General features: G+C 45.3%; 1 long non-coding RNA gene across 5 annotated transcripts in view; it reads right to left on the bottom strand.

Moving 5' to 3' along the window:
- Window positions 1-7,327, bottom strand: part of LOC126503854 (uncharacterized) — a 29,004-nt gene extending 21,677 nt beyond the window's left edge. For 4 of the 5 annotated variants that reach the window (XR_007592422.1, XR_007592420.1, XR_007592423.1 and 1 more), the window contains exons 1-2: window positions 7,015-7,327; window positions 1,315-1,445 (exon numbers count right to left, since the gene is read on the bottom strand). This is a non-coding gene — a long non-coding RNA (uncharacterized lncRNA). The remainder of the gene's footprint in view (window positions 1-1,314; window positions 1,446-7,014) is intronic. The other variant, XR_007592421.1, reaches the window with a different exon arrangement.
- Between the last annotated feature and the right edge of the window lie 5,825 nt (window positions 7,328-13,152).

Genomic DNA, 13,152 nt, shown 5'->3' with positions numbered 1-13,152 from the left:
CAGGGGGATTGTGAAGATCAAGTTCTAGCGTTTGATCAACCATAGCCAACGGCAGTCATGGAACGCATCACAAAATGTAGCAATGCCTGCAGTGGCCGGGCAGATGAGATGGTCTTGGAGAGTAGGAAAGAAAAGGCAGGTTGAGGAGTTGTGGAGAGAGGTGCAAGGGAAGATGTGTGGAGAAACACGTGTGTGGGAAGAGGCTGGCCTGCCCTGGTTGGCAGAATACAGACAATTCTCCTGCACCACCCTGGGGCTTCAGCTCGGCTCTTCACAGTGGACAGAGCATCCATCCATCTTCCACATGCTATAAGCCTCAGTTTATCTAGTCTTCATGTGGGGGAGAGGGAGATGGAATAATGGGATGTCCTGAGTATTGTCTGCACAAACCTAGTGTGGTCCATGGCATACGCACACGCACATAAACACACACACACACACACACACACACACACACACACACGTGACCTGTCATGACTGGAGAGATGGGGAGATCAGAACTGGAGAGGTAGGGAAGGACACTCACAGATACTGGAGGAACGGAGAAGAGGACCAAGGAAAGGGAGGGGACTAACTCAGACACCATCCTGGATTCAGGATGTTTAGACAGCAAGTCAGCCCGAGTTTCCCTGGAAATGGACTTAAAAAGAATCAAGCCCGATGATAAATTTGATGTTTCCCTCTGCTGATACACAGGTCTCTGATTCAGTTGTTTTTCTTGAGTATTCTAGAACACTCTGCCCTTTTCATCTGTCCTCCCAAAGGCTGACATTTTATTCATACCACTTGAGAAGACTTCTATCGTATCGATGAAGTTTTAGTTTCTCAGTTAGATAAAGAAACAGAGAAATCCCTTTTCTCCCTACTCACTGATTCTGCCAAACCTCCAACCTTGCCCTTTGGTTTAAGAGCAAGCGGTATTCTGGGAGTGGGTGGAGAACATGGGTGGGCAGCAGGCAGGTGCCGGGCACCAGCTCCTGCCATCATCCAAAGCCCTGGTGCAGAGATACTTCAGGGAAAACAGTTTCTCCTCCAAAGCAGAACTACTTTGAATGGATTCCCTGTGCCTTTCATGGCAGAACAAAGAGGCAACACTGTCCTGTCCTCACGCAGGGAGGGCAGCAACTGAAAGACGATCCCCTGGAAGCCAGCCTGTATGTTGGAGAAGGAAGTGCCAAGGATGTAAAAGAATAAACATTCTAGAGATAATTCCTGACCGTCTTTGGAATGCACTCCTCCTCTCCTGGTAGATTTGTTTCTTAGAGATTGTTTGCTTTGGCTACACAAACTGGTCCGCATTCTGCGAGCACCCACCTGCTTCGGAGGAGTTACTGTCGCCCCTGTGGCAGCTGTGAGGAGGCTGTAGAGAGGCTGGACTGGCCTCCTCAGGCAGCCCGGTGCAGGGTTAACCCGTCAGTCCAGGACACGTGGGCTGGGGTCTAGGTCTTGATAGGACACCAAAAAACAAACAAACAAACAAACAAACAAAAAAAAAAAACCCAGTAATCACAGTAAGTGATGAAGTGCTTTAAGGAAAAAAAAAAAGTACTGCAAAAATCCACAATATTGTGGAATGCATATTCTATGAAATATGAATTTTAAAATAAGACAAAATCTATGCAGAAAATTCATTCAGTGCAGCTGGTAAGTGCTACAATCAGGGTCCTTTGTTTTGTTTTGTTTCAAAGCTTTTTTATATTTATTTGTCGTGAATATGCATATAAATACATACACACACACATATATATATATCCCATATATATATGTTGCTGCAGCATGTGTGTGGGGCACAGATGACAACTTAAGATTATTGGTTCTCCTCCTTTGACGAGTGGGTTCTGATGGAACACAGGTCATCAGCCTTGGTGGCAAGTACCTACAGCAGCTAAGCCATCTCACCCACCCCATCAGATCGAAGGCCTTTAGTGTGGGAAAACCTGGTACCATCTCAGCAGGTCAGGGAAAACACGGTCCCCCACTCCTTCAGAAAATGGTATCTGCCTCACATCTGGACGACAGGGTCTCCATGACTATCAAACTTACAAGCTCCTGCAAAGGGCTGGAAGGACTAGGCATAGCCTGGAACCCCCTTTTCTAAGTGCCTGTTCCTCCCCATCGAGAACATTCCAGCCTCATCCCTCTGTGGATGCACGCCAAGGTCCCAAGCTGACTATGGGAAGGTATCTTATTTATTTCATACTGTGTGTGTGTGTGTGTGTGCGAGCACATTTTAACTACTCTTTAAAAACTAGAATATTCACCTTGCCTTGAAAAATATGTTTAGCAAATGATTAAAAACATTCCATTTTTTCTCTATCTGCTGTATTTGACAACTAGCAAAAGGAACAATAATAATCATTCCCATTTACTGATAACACAGTACCTCTTAGCAGAGTTCAAGGCTTTCAGGGATTTGTGTCTTTCACGCCTCACAATTCTGCACTCATTACTCTCACCTGCAGAAGGTAAATCTGAAGCTCGGAAAACAAACAATGCTCCCCAAATCCCTTGGCTAAGAAACAACCTGGCCCGCTTCCATCCTGGGAGGTGTGGACTGAGTTTACAGGCTATCAGAGAGCTCTAGGAAGCTCTAATGGCCCTGAGTGTGTACACAGGAGGGAGACAGATTTCCACCTGCACCCTCAGAGGCTGTCTTGGCTCCCAGGCTCCTGCTTCTGTCAAACAGAGCGCTTTCTCTCCCCCTCCCTCCCTCCCTTCCTCCTTCCTTCCCTCCTTCCTTCCCCCCTCCCCCCTCTCTCATTTTCTTGTCCTTTTGTTGTTTTTCTCTCTCCTGTTTACTTTCGTTTTGTTGCTTTGTTCATTCCATGATGAACTACCTTCCAGAGGTATTGATTTTGAATGACATTCCGAGGGTACAGTCCATCATGGTGGAGAAGACAAAGTACAAGGTGGATGGTGACACTATCCACAGATGTGGAGCGGAGAGGGGAAGGCTGGTGTTCCCTTCTCTTTCTCCTGTTTTTTCAGTTCAGGGACCCAGCTTGTGTTTTGGTGCTGCCTCCATTCCTATGTGGACTAAGACTCTCTAGAAACACCCTCACAGACATGCCCAGAAATCTGTCTCCTAGGGGAGTCTAAGTCGCATCAATGACAATCAAGATTAACCCTTGCAAGACCACTGCTTGTCAACCTGACACCAGAACACATCACTTTGGAATGATAACGTTGTATGTACTCCCATTCCCTAAAGTCTCGTGTTCATCTTATAATGTAAAACATACTTAGTCCACATATAAGAGTCCTCAGAGTCTTAATAGTCCCAAATTTTTCATATATATAATGCATGTCTATATATAATATATGTGTATATATCTGAGCAGAGTCTATTCTGAGACCCGGGCAGTCTCTTAACTGTTGAGCCCCTGTAACACCAGAATCCCATACCTACCTTGGCTACTTTTATTTCAACTCTCACTGTAATATACAAACCATGACCCTTTCCCCGTCTGGCTACAAGCCCCACGAGAGCTGCCACGGGGCTCCGAGTGTAGCCTTCGTGATCTGGTCGCAGCTGACTATGTGCTCAGTGAGATTTATTTTTCCAGCTAAAGTGCTCAGAGCACCAACGGCATGAGTCACCTTCTAGCAGCTACATTTAAGGGTCACTACCAGGAAAGCGTGTGTTTGCTCGGGAAAGGCAGAAGCGCGGGTCAGGCCATGCTCTCTGACAAGGCTACGAACTGGCTGCTAGCAGCTGGGCGCTTGCGAGCGGCCCGGCTTCCTAGAAGTACACATATTTTAGAATTTGTTTGGAGAAGTTGTGAAATGAACGAATCCCTTTCTATGTATTTGAGAACATTCTGTGTTTCCTCTCATTTCTCCTTGCCAGACAGATACGGTTTCATAACGTCGTTTTTAGGGCCACTGTATCGTAGCATGACCCTCGCCCTTTACTCTTTAGCAGCCCTGCCCGGCCTGGAAATCTCCTGAGGGTAAGTTTGGAAGGGAAAGTGTTGTTAAAAAGCACGTCTGCACCTGGCATTAAGAGGAGAAACGGGAATTTTCTCTTTCACTTTAAATCACAGCTCGGCCTGACTTTTACCCAAAGTCAAAAACTAAAGGCCTCTGTGGATCTAAGCTTTTGATTAAGGCGGCAGAATTGTTCTGGTGCCCCGCGTATTTGCTCTTATTTACAAAATCTAAGTGACTGGATTGGATGCCCCTTGGCATGAAGTTACGGGAAACACAAAGGCTATGGATTCCAATGTTAACTCGTCCACGCAGAAGCTCGTGACCCACTTGACCTTCCAGAGCTTTCCAGAGCTTCCAGAGTCAGAAAGACGCCGGCCTCTCACCCATCTCTCTCTCTCTCTCTCTCTCTCTCTCTCTGCCTTGAGTGTGACAACCACTGAACAATGCTAATGTCCTTCTCCAGACCTTCTGCTAGTCACTATGTCGTAGCCACACGACAGTCCCCACAGAAGCCCTCCGGACGGAGAACACTTTCTATGAGAACAAATCTTCGCTGTGAACTGCGGTTGCCAATCAGCCTTGGTGTCCACACTCGTTGGGGGCAGTGAAAGCTTTGGAGATTCCTGGCAAATGACAAGCCTGTCTAACTCTCTGCTCTCGAGAGTGGCGCTCCTCCTTGTAATCATAGAGAGGGACTTAAAACTCGAGTGGAGAAGGGGAAACAAAGTCACGTGGAGAGGAGGGAGTGAAATACCCAAGGGTAGAGAGAGCTAACACCCTCTTTAGACCGAGGTAGGAGGCAAGGGACCTGGCCATCTTAGTTTGGCAGTTAGATTGCTTACAGATTTACATGTCCAAAAACTGGTTCCTTCCCTGTGTTGCCCAATGCCTTTGATCCTACAGACATGTTTCACGGCTGGTATCCCCTTTCAGCTTGAGAAGCTGGTGCCTGTTATCATACCCATTTTTCAGAAGAAGCAGCCAAGGGGCATACCCAAGTCACACCAGCCTGTGCAAGATGGAGCTGGATTGAACTGAAGACTGCACTCTAAGTTTAAGGTCCGTCCCAAGTCACTCTCTCCCCCTCTCACACAGTTGGAGGAGGACAATATTCCGGTCAACCTCAAAGGGAGTATGTGCTTGGGAGCTGTGGTCAATGCCATAGAGGACAAAGCACCGAACTGGGATGTAAAGACAAAAAGGACCTGGGTCCTATTCCCAACTATTAGCCCCAGGGATGACGCCTTTCTCACTGGGCACAGGGCAGCCAGCGCGACACATGCATCCACGTCCTCCCCTGCGCTTCTGTGTCCTGAGGTGAGTCCATAGCACTGACTTTACAACACAAATGGCTGTGGCAAAAAAGGAACATCTAAAAGATGATCTGGAGTTCATCACACACGCAGCTGGAATTACGTCTTTGGCCTTTTGTGACTGACCCTCATGATAACAAAGCTGTCTCGCAGCTCGGCTTCCTCACTGGAAAAGGAAGGATGATAATGCCTTCCGGACAGGAGGAAAGAGTTTTGAACTTGTTCTCCCCTCTTCTCCAACACAAAGAGATTAGGTTGTTAATCTGGTTGGTGAGTGTCTGGGACAGGGACAGGGCCTTGCAGTCAGCGGGCAGGCAAGGCTGCCCTCCAGAGGCTCGGTTCTGTGCGGTGGGTTTTTCAGCATTGGCTTCTGCCCTGCAGGAGCCTCAGAAGGCGGCTTTCTCTGCCCTTTTGTCACCTTCCTCCCACGCATCCCTTCTAGAAAGTACCATGGCCTCCTCTCCAGACTTAGGGATCCTGGAGAAATTCTGCTTTTATTTGAAACAGCCTCACCGTACAGCCCAGGCTGGTCTGAACTTGCAGTCCGTCTGCTCAGCCTCTGGGTTACGGGGATCACAGGTGTGTGCCATCAAGTCTGCCCTTCTGTTAATCCACAATGAAGACTTGAGTGGATGACTCTAGCCATTAAAAGCAGTACTGTCTCTGTGGACTCATGCCCTCTGCCTGTCCCTGGGGAGCTGCGATCGCCAGCCTCACACGTGATTCCCAACAAACCCACACTCCTAGAAGTTGTGCTCTTTGTATGGAGGGGAAGCTGCGTGACCAATAGGAGTTGGCACAAGAAATGACATGACATCTTCAAGGCAAGCTACACAAGGTCCCGAAGTTCCTGCCGTGGCTGATCTCTTAATTGGATCACTGTAATGGGGGAAGCCAGTCCCTGTAGCGGGACAAGCCTGATACAGGGAGACACCTGTGACTGCCCTTCTGGAATGTTCTCCTCCTTGTCTGATTTTCTTTTGCTGGGAATGAGCTGTGTCTTGCTTCAAATCCTCAGTGTCTAGAATTGTAGCTGGTACCTGTGTTCACTTTTCAATTTTTTTTTAAAAAAAGCATAGTTTTGTACATAGCTTCTATTCATCCTTCCTATTTTCAATGTTTAGAGAGTTGCTTTATTTTTTTTCAGGAAAAAGCTAAATGTGGTGATTTGAATTTCAGGGGCTGAATAAGAAAGCATATGTAGAAACAAAAGACAAAATGAAAACTCTCTTGTTTTACAGAGGGTTTCCAAATTGGTCTCTGAATTTGCCCTCACAGTTCAGTTCCGCGTGCACCATAAGGTGACGTCATCTGCTTTCTCTTATGCCCAGTTAAGTTACATTCAAGGTTAATAAAATTATGCTCTATTAAGCTGACGTTTTTTGGCCCCCAAGGCACAATCATTCAAACTCCCTTACTGTTGCCGTTGGGTCTGTTTTCACTCATTTCTGAAGTCTCCTGAGACTGAAATGTTGATTCTGAAGGCCAAGAAGTCCTCTAAGAAGCAGGAGAATAAAAAAAAAATAAATAAAAAAAAACCCACAGAGGACAGCCTGACATTGTTTGTCTCCTAAGTCTGGATTCTCAGAAGTGAGCTAACGCTGGGCCAGGCGCCCAGGAAATCTGCGCTGTCGATATACGCCTTCCCCTTTCTTCCCTCAAGGACAAAGCTCCTAAGCTAATCGTGTTTTCACCGAGAGCCGCTGAAAAGGCAGGTTAGGAGGTTCGTGAAACTCAAAAGCATGTTACAAAGCCCAGACAGACTTACATGACCCAGGGTTGGTGAGATGGCTCAGCAGTTACACCCACTTGCTGCTCTTTCAGAGAACTCACACCCATCTGGTGGCTAACAACCATGTTGCTCTAGTCCCAGCAGATCCAGTTCTCTCTTCTGGCCTCTGAGGGCACAACACATATGCGGTGCACAGATCTGCAGAAGAAGCACACATACACATAAAACAAAATTAAAATCAAAACACAAAGAGAAAGAAAGCCAGGTGTTGTTGGCGCACACCTTTAATCCCAGCACTTGGGAGGCAGAGGCAGGTAGATCTCTGTGAGTTCAAGGCCAGCCTGGTCTACAAGAGCTAATTTCCAGAATAGGTTCCAGAGCTATAGGGAAACCCTGTCTCAAAAAACGAGAAAGAGAGAGAGAGAGAGAGAGAGAGAGAGAGAGAGAGAGAGAGAGAGAGAAACTTAAAAGTCCCATGTGGCTCTTCCTGGGGTCTTATAAGTGTTAAACAATTGCTGGAGAAGAAAAACCCTTTCCTCTGATACTCACCTACAGGCTGTGCAGGGAGCTGCCATGATGAAGCTTTCTTGGGTTGTTGCCACACTGGGGTGAGCTTCTCAGTGACCCAGCTACCCACATTAACCTTGCCCCCTAGAAGTAACTCCTCATCTACTGGAAGTGATTCTAACAAGTTCATTGATTTACTACTACACTGGGCTAGAATTAATTCTTTGGTCTGTCTTTGCCCTCCGTGGAGGTTGAATAAGAACGGCCCCCATAGGTTCATCTACTTGGATGCTTAGTCACCCGAAAGTGGAACTCTTTGATCTGATTAGAAGGATTCAGAGGTCTGGCCTTGTTGAAGGAAGTGTGTCACTCGGGGGTGGGCTTTGAAATTTTCTCTCTACCGGCTGTCTACAGATCAGGGCATAGAACTCTGAAGCTACTGCTCCAGCACCGTGTCTGCCTGCATGCCACCATGCTTCCCACCTGATGGTAATGGACTAAGCCTCTGAAACTGTAAGCAAGTCCCCAATTAAACTCTTTCTTTTATAAGAGTTGGCTTGGTCATAGTGACTCTTCACAGAAAACACTGACTAAGACACCTCTCTCTCAGATGAAGAGAAACAGACTTCCCAGGAACAGTCACGCCCCGGGGGCCCAGTGTGGAAACGCCACTCTCTGGCTGGTCCGCAGTGGAAGTGCTCGGAGTAGTAGGGTACTACCCAGTACTGCGGTACCACTGTCTACCGCAGCTAAGACAGACCAGCTTCCCCAGTATGGGCAAGGCTTGGAAGTAGAAGGGAGCTCTTGGTTGTGTCTACCTGGAATAAAGCTCCTACAACATGGAGTAACAGAACATGAAAACTGCCGACGATCTATCCCTGTAGCCCCAAGTTGGGAGTAAGGCGAAAGGAAAGGCCTCCCTTGACGTCTTAATTCCCTAAGCTCAGGGTAGAGCTGTGAGTGGCCATGGCTCAGGAACCACAGGCGTTTACTGAGGTGTAGGTTTTCTTAGGTACCTACTTCTCAATTAGTGGCCCACTTTAGTAGAATTTCAAAGACTTGGAATGAATTAAGAAGAAGCTACCTGACTATAAAACCAGTATTTGAGAGACTATAGCAGGAGGATCTCAGGTTTCAGGTACTCCTAGGCTACACGGCAAGCCTCTTATAAAAGGAGGGATGTTGCAGGGAATTGTGGGTCACACCCTCAATCCCAGCACTTGCGGGGCAGAAGCAGGCAGATCTCTGAGTCTGAGACCAGCCTGGTCTACAGAGGAACAGCTACGCAGAGGAACCCTATCTCAAAAAAACAAAGGAAAAAAAAGGGGGGGGGGACGTTGTGTCACTGGGAGGACAGACTGAGATCTTTTTCTTTGTGACAGGATCTCGTGCAGCTCAGGCTGGGTTTAACCTTGCTGTGGAGCCAAGAATGACCTTGAGAGCCGGATTCCAAACTTCCTAACCCTGAGGTCACAGAGGACACCGGATACCCCACGCCCAACCCTTGCCTGTCTGTTCCGTTAGTTATTTCTGATGAAAATCTTTGGCAACCTTATTCTCTGTCTCCTATATGGGTGCCTTTTTATTTATCTGTTACAAGTTTTTTTTCTTCAATGGTCGTTCTCAGTCATTTGGTAAGAGTATTTCCACACAGGAGTTTTCTTCTTTTTTTTGTTTTTCTTGTTTTCATAGATTTAAAGATCATTATTTTTTCTAATAATAATTACCTAATTAGTAATCAAATTTAGAAAGTTATTCAACCAAATCTCTTTAAATATCTCTAGCCTCATCAATTCTCTCTTCTCTACAAATAGTGCATGTTTATGGATATTTTTCTTTAGGTAATTGAAGCTCTGTTCATTTCTCTCATTTGTTCTCATCAATTTGATGTTTTTTTTTTTCTTAGTGACTACTTCTCAAATATCCCAATCTTTTCGTCTGTCTTTTCCAAACCAATGTTTTGGAATTCTCACCTACCATGTTTTCAATTATATGTTTTTTTTTTAATTTCAGATATTTTATTTTTTCAGTTGTAACACTGTATGTTGGTTCTAAAATTTCCATTTTTTTCCGAAAGAGTTTTTCTATTTTTCCTGCAATCCCTACATTATATTCATCTGTTCTGGTAAAATTTAGATGTCATTTTAAATTCTGTTTTTGCTGATTCTAACACGTGCCTGCTTCATGGGGGCCTCTTTATTTGCTGAGATGAGTCATTTTCTGTGTTCCGGCCACACGTTATTACTTCTTTGCACATCTGGTAATTCTGGTTGTACGCTAGACATTGTAGAAACCAGAACGTATGGTATTGCCCTCTAACGCGGTAGTTCTCAACTTGGGGGCCGGGACTCCCTTGGGCTTGTATGTCAGCTATCCTGCATATCAGATATTTACATTATGGTTCATGACAGTAGCAAAACTACAGTTATGAAGCCACAACAAAAATGATCTATGGTTGGGGGCGGTCAGCACAACCTGAGGAACTGTATTAAGGGGTTGCAGCATTAGGAAGGTTGAGAATCACTGCTTTAACCGAGACTGGTTTTATGCCCCTGGAAGTTAAGTTTCTTGTGGATAACCCGAATGCAATGGAGGCGGTTTTCTAAGCCTCGCTCAGCTGGTCCTGTTTAATTTTGCCCCAGTCCTGTGACACAGCTCATCCTCCAGGAATGCCCTGGTATAGCTAAGCCATGCCGCGTGTGTGTTACAGACGGAATTCTCGAGATGCCGGTCAAGCTCTTCTGAGTTGGTAGGATGTTAACTCCAGACTCTCCCCTGTGCCGAGCAGCTGCTGAGAGCTCCGCTTGGCATTCCAGCTGCTGTGATCTTTGGAATTTTGCCCTGGACGTTCCCACCTAAAACTTCTGCCAAGATTTTGTATATACATCTGGGCTCTCCTTCTTCACTGGACCAACCTTCTGGACGAATTCCCTCAGAGTTCCTTAGCAGAGGAAACCTGCTTCCTGCAGATGTGTGAATGTCTGCGGGGGAGAGGGGTTAAAGTGCAATTATGCCCCCATTCAGTTCATGCCTGCTTTTGAATCTGTCTTTAGAACTCCGCATATTTAGGCATACATATATATATAATATGCTTTATTATTATTAATGGGAAATTTAGTCTGATATGAACTACTGTATAAATTTATATAAATTTAAGATTTATATAAATTTAAACATAAGCGGTTATGGTGTTATGATATATTCTATTTTATAATGATGATTCTAATAAACAATACATTTCCTATATCATTTCATGTTGATTGATAGTAATTAATTAACCTTGTGTCTGTTCCGTGGTTGGCAGTGCTTGAGATATTTAACAATAAGCTCAGAAATATAAATCGTTAAGTAGAGCTATGAGTTTTGAACTTGCGTTCTTTCAATGTTCGTTGACTAAATTAGTTTATTGCGCATGTGCTCCCTTGAAAAGATTACAAGAGACGAATCACATTTGAGTCAACAGCACCATGGATTCTCATACTGTGTATTTTTCTGTTTCCAGCTTGCTCTACAAGCAATGGTGCAATAAACAGGTTTCATATATTCATCTTCAGTCTTCTATATAGAATTGTAGACATTAAACTGTGGAAGCAAAACAAACCCACATTCGAAATTTTGATTTTAATGTGTACAGTCATCTGTTGCTAGGCACAGGGAATTGGTTCTAGGACTTTCCCTGTCGGCACTGGATAGTGTTTGCAAAAAAACCTACACACATGCTCCCTTATATGTTAAATCATCTCAAGATTTAATAACTGTTAATAGTCATGTTGATAACCAATGCAATGTGAACATGGGACACAACAGTTATTATACTATTGTGTGGGTGGAATGGTGACAAGAGAATTACACAGAAAGTATGCCCCCCCCCAATACTTTCTGTTCTTAGTTATTTGAGGTCTTTAATGTGGAATTTTCCTTTTCAGTTAGTACACTGGTATGAGCAGCTGAACCAAGTCTGTAAGGACTCGGGGAGCTGGAGATGGTAAAACTCAAGTAATACCAACAGATTAAATAAGCATCCAGCTGAGCCACCAAAATGGAAAACAGACAAAAGGAATTCAGAATCCAGATCTGCAGCCTGTGACCCCCTCCCTGAGAAACACTCCTTTCAGGATGCTCCCATAGCTTGCTTCCTTATATTTATTTTTTATTTTACATATGTGAGTGTTTTGCCTACATGTATGTATGCACGTACATATATGTATGTAGTACCCCAGAGATCAGAAGAGAACATTGGATCCCCTGGAACTGGAGCTACAGATGGATGTGAGCTGCCATGTGGGTGTTGGGAATTGAACCTGGGACCTCTGGAAGTGCAGCCAGTGCTCTTAACCACTGAGCCATCTCTCCAGGCTTCATAACTTGCTTCTGATCATTTTCTATAGTGACAATTTTAGAGTAGATTGTAAGCTCTATTAGGACAGGGCCTGTTTTTGTTTTTGTTTTTTTTAAATACTTGCTTTTGTTGTTTGTATACCTAAGTATACCTTGTATGGTCCACTGGAGACACTAAGAAAAATGTGTTTGCTAAAAGACTAAGTGAACCAACTGAGAGCAAGGACATTTACAGAAGCCAGAGAAATATAGGCTCCGAAACCATGCCATGAGCTGAAAAGAAGAAACGCCGACGGCTTGATGTGAGATACCAGAGGTTTAGAACCCAGAACCTGCTACTGCAAAGTACGGCTGTGGGAGTCTGGAATAGGCCATCCCAAAAGTGGCTCTTTGGTGTGAGGAGCATTTTGAATTGGATGTAGGAAGCTGCAGCCGCAGAAGCTGAGAACACATGGGAAGAAAGCCTTCTGTAGGAGGAATCTCCATCTACCAAGGGCTCTTCATTTGCACCAAGAAGGAAATGAGACTAAGTCCTTAGAAACACAGCACAGCGGAGAAGGGATGGCGCAGGCCCGCACACGGGACATTCATGTGTGTCCTGAGCATCCTGCCAGGATTCAGCAGAGCCCCTCACCCTCCCATCTCTGTTCTAGGAATGGATGGCAGTCAGCAGTCCACAGGCAATGCAGCCGACACTTACCCCCCTTTCCCTATTAACTATACATGCATGTTGTTAAACTTCGGTTTCCTGTTTTCATGTTGATCTCTGTTATTATACAGGACCATCCTGACTAAGATCTGCCGACGGGGAGAGAGTAAATTATGCCATCCGTCTTTCCTCTGCCACAGGCTAACGGTCTGGACAGGGGGAGGGAGGAAGAGCCAAGTTTCGCCTGTGCTCGGAAATTCCACTCGGGCACGTTTGCAGGCACCCACTGTGAGTCCTAAACACTGGGGCTCTAACTGTGAGAAGCCTGTTTCTGCTGCCACCGGAGAAAACCGGGGAATTGAGAAAAGGAGCAACAGGAGACTAAAGAACCTCTACCGGCAACAAAGTAGCAAGCTGAAGATGGTAGATTCCTGTCCAGGGCAAACTCACAAACAACAGTAAGGGGAAAACTTATACTGTAAATTCAAAGTAGCATTTTACAGATGGCTAGGCACAACTTCACCCCTACAGTGGCCCATTTCTTTGATGCACATTCTGGTGTTATCTGAAAAATCACCGATATTCTGAGTTCTGTAAATTAGAAGGAAGGTTACTAACTAAAAGGCTTCATGACCTAGTGGGTCTTTCTTTTTCTCTTGTCATTCCCTGTTCCTGGTTTA

This window comes from Alexandromys fortis, unplaced genomic scaffold, assembly GCF_014885135.2.
Source record: "Alexandromys fortis isolate MF-2015 unplaced genomic scaffold, M_Fortis_MF-2015_v1.1 scaffold_50, whole genome shotgun sequence".
NCBI lineage: Eukaryota > Metazoa > Chordata > Mammalia > Rodentia > Cricetidae > Alexandromys > Alexandromys fortis.
The sequence above is the reverse complement of the archived record's forward strand: the minus strand, read 5'-3'. Positions and strand labels throughout refer to the sequence as shown.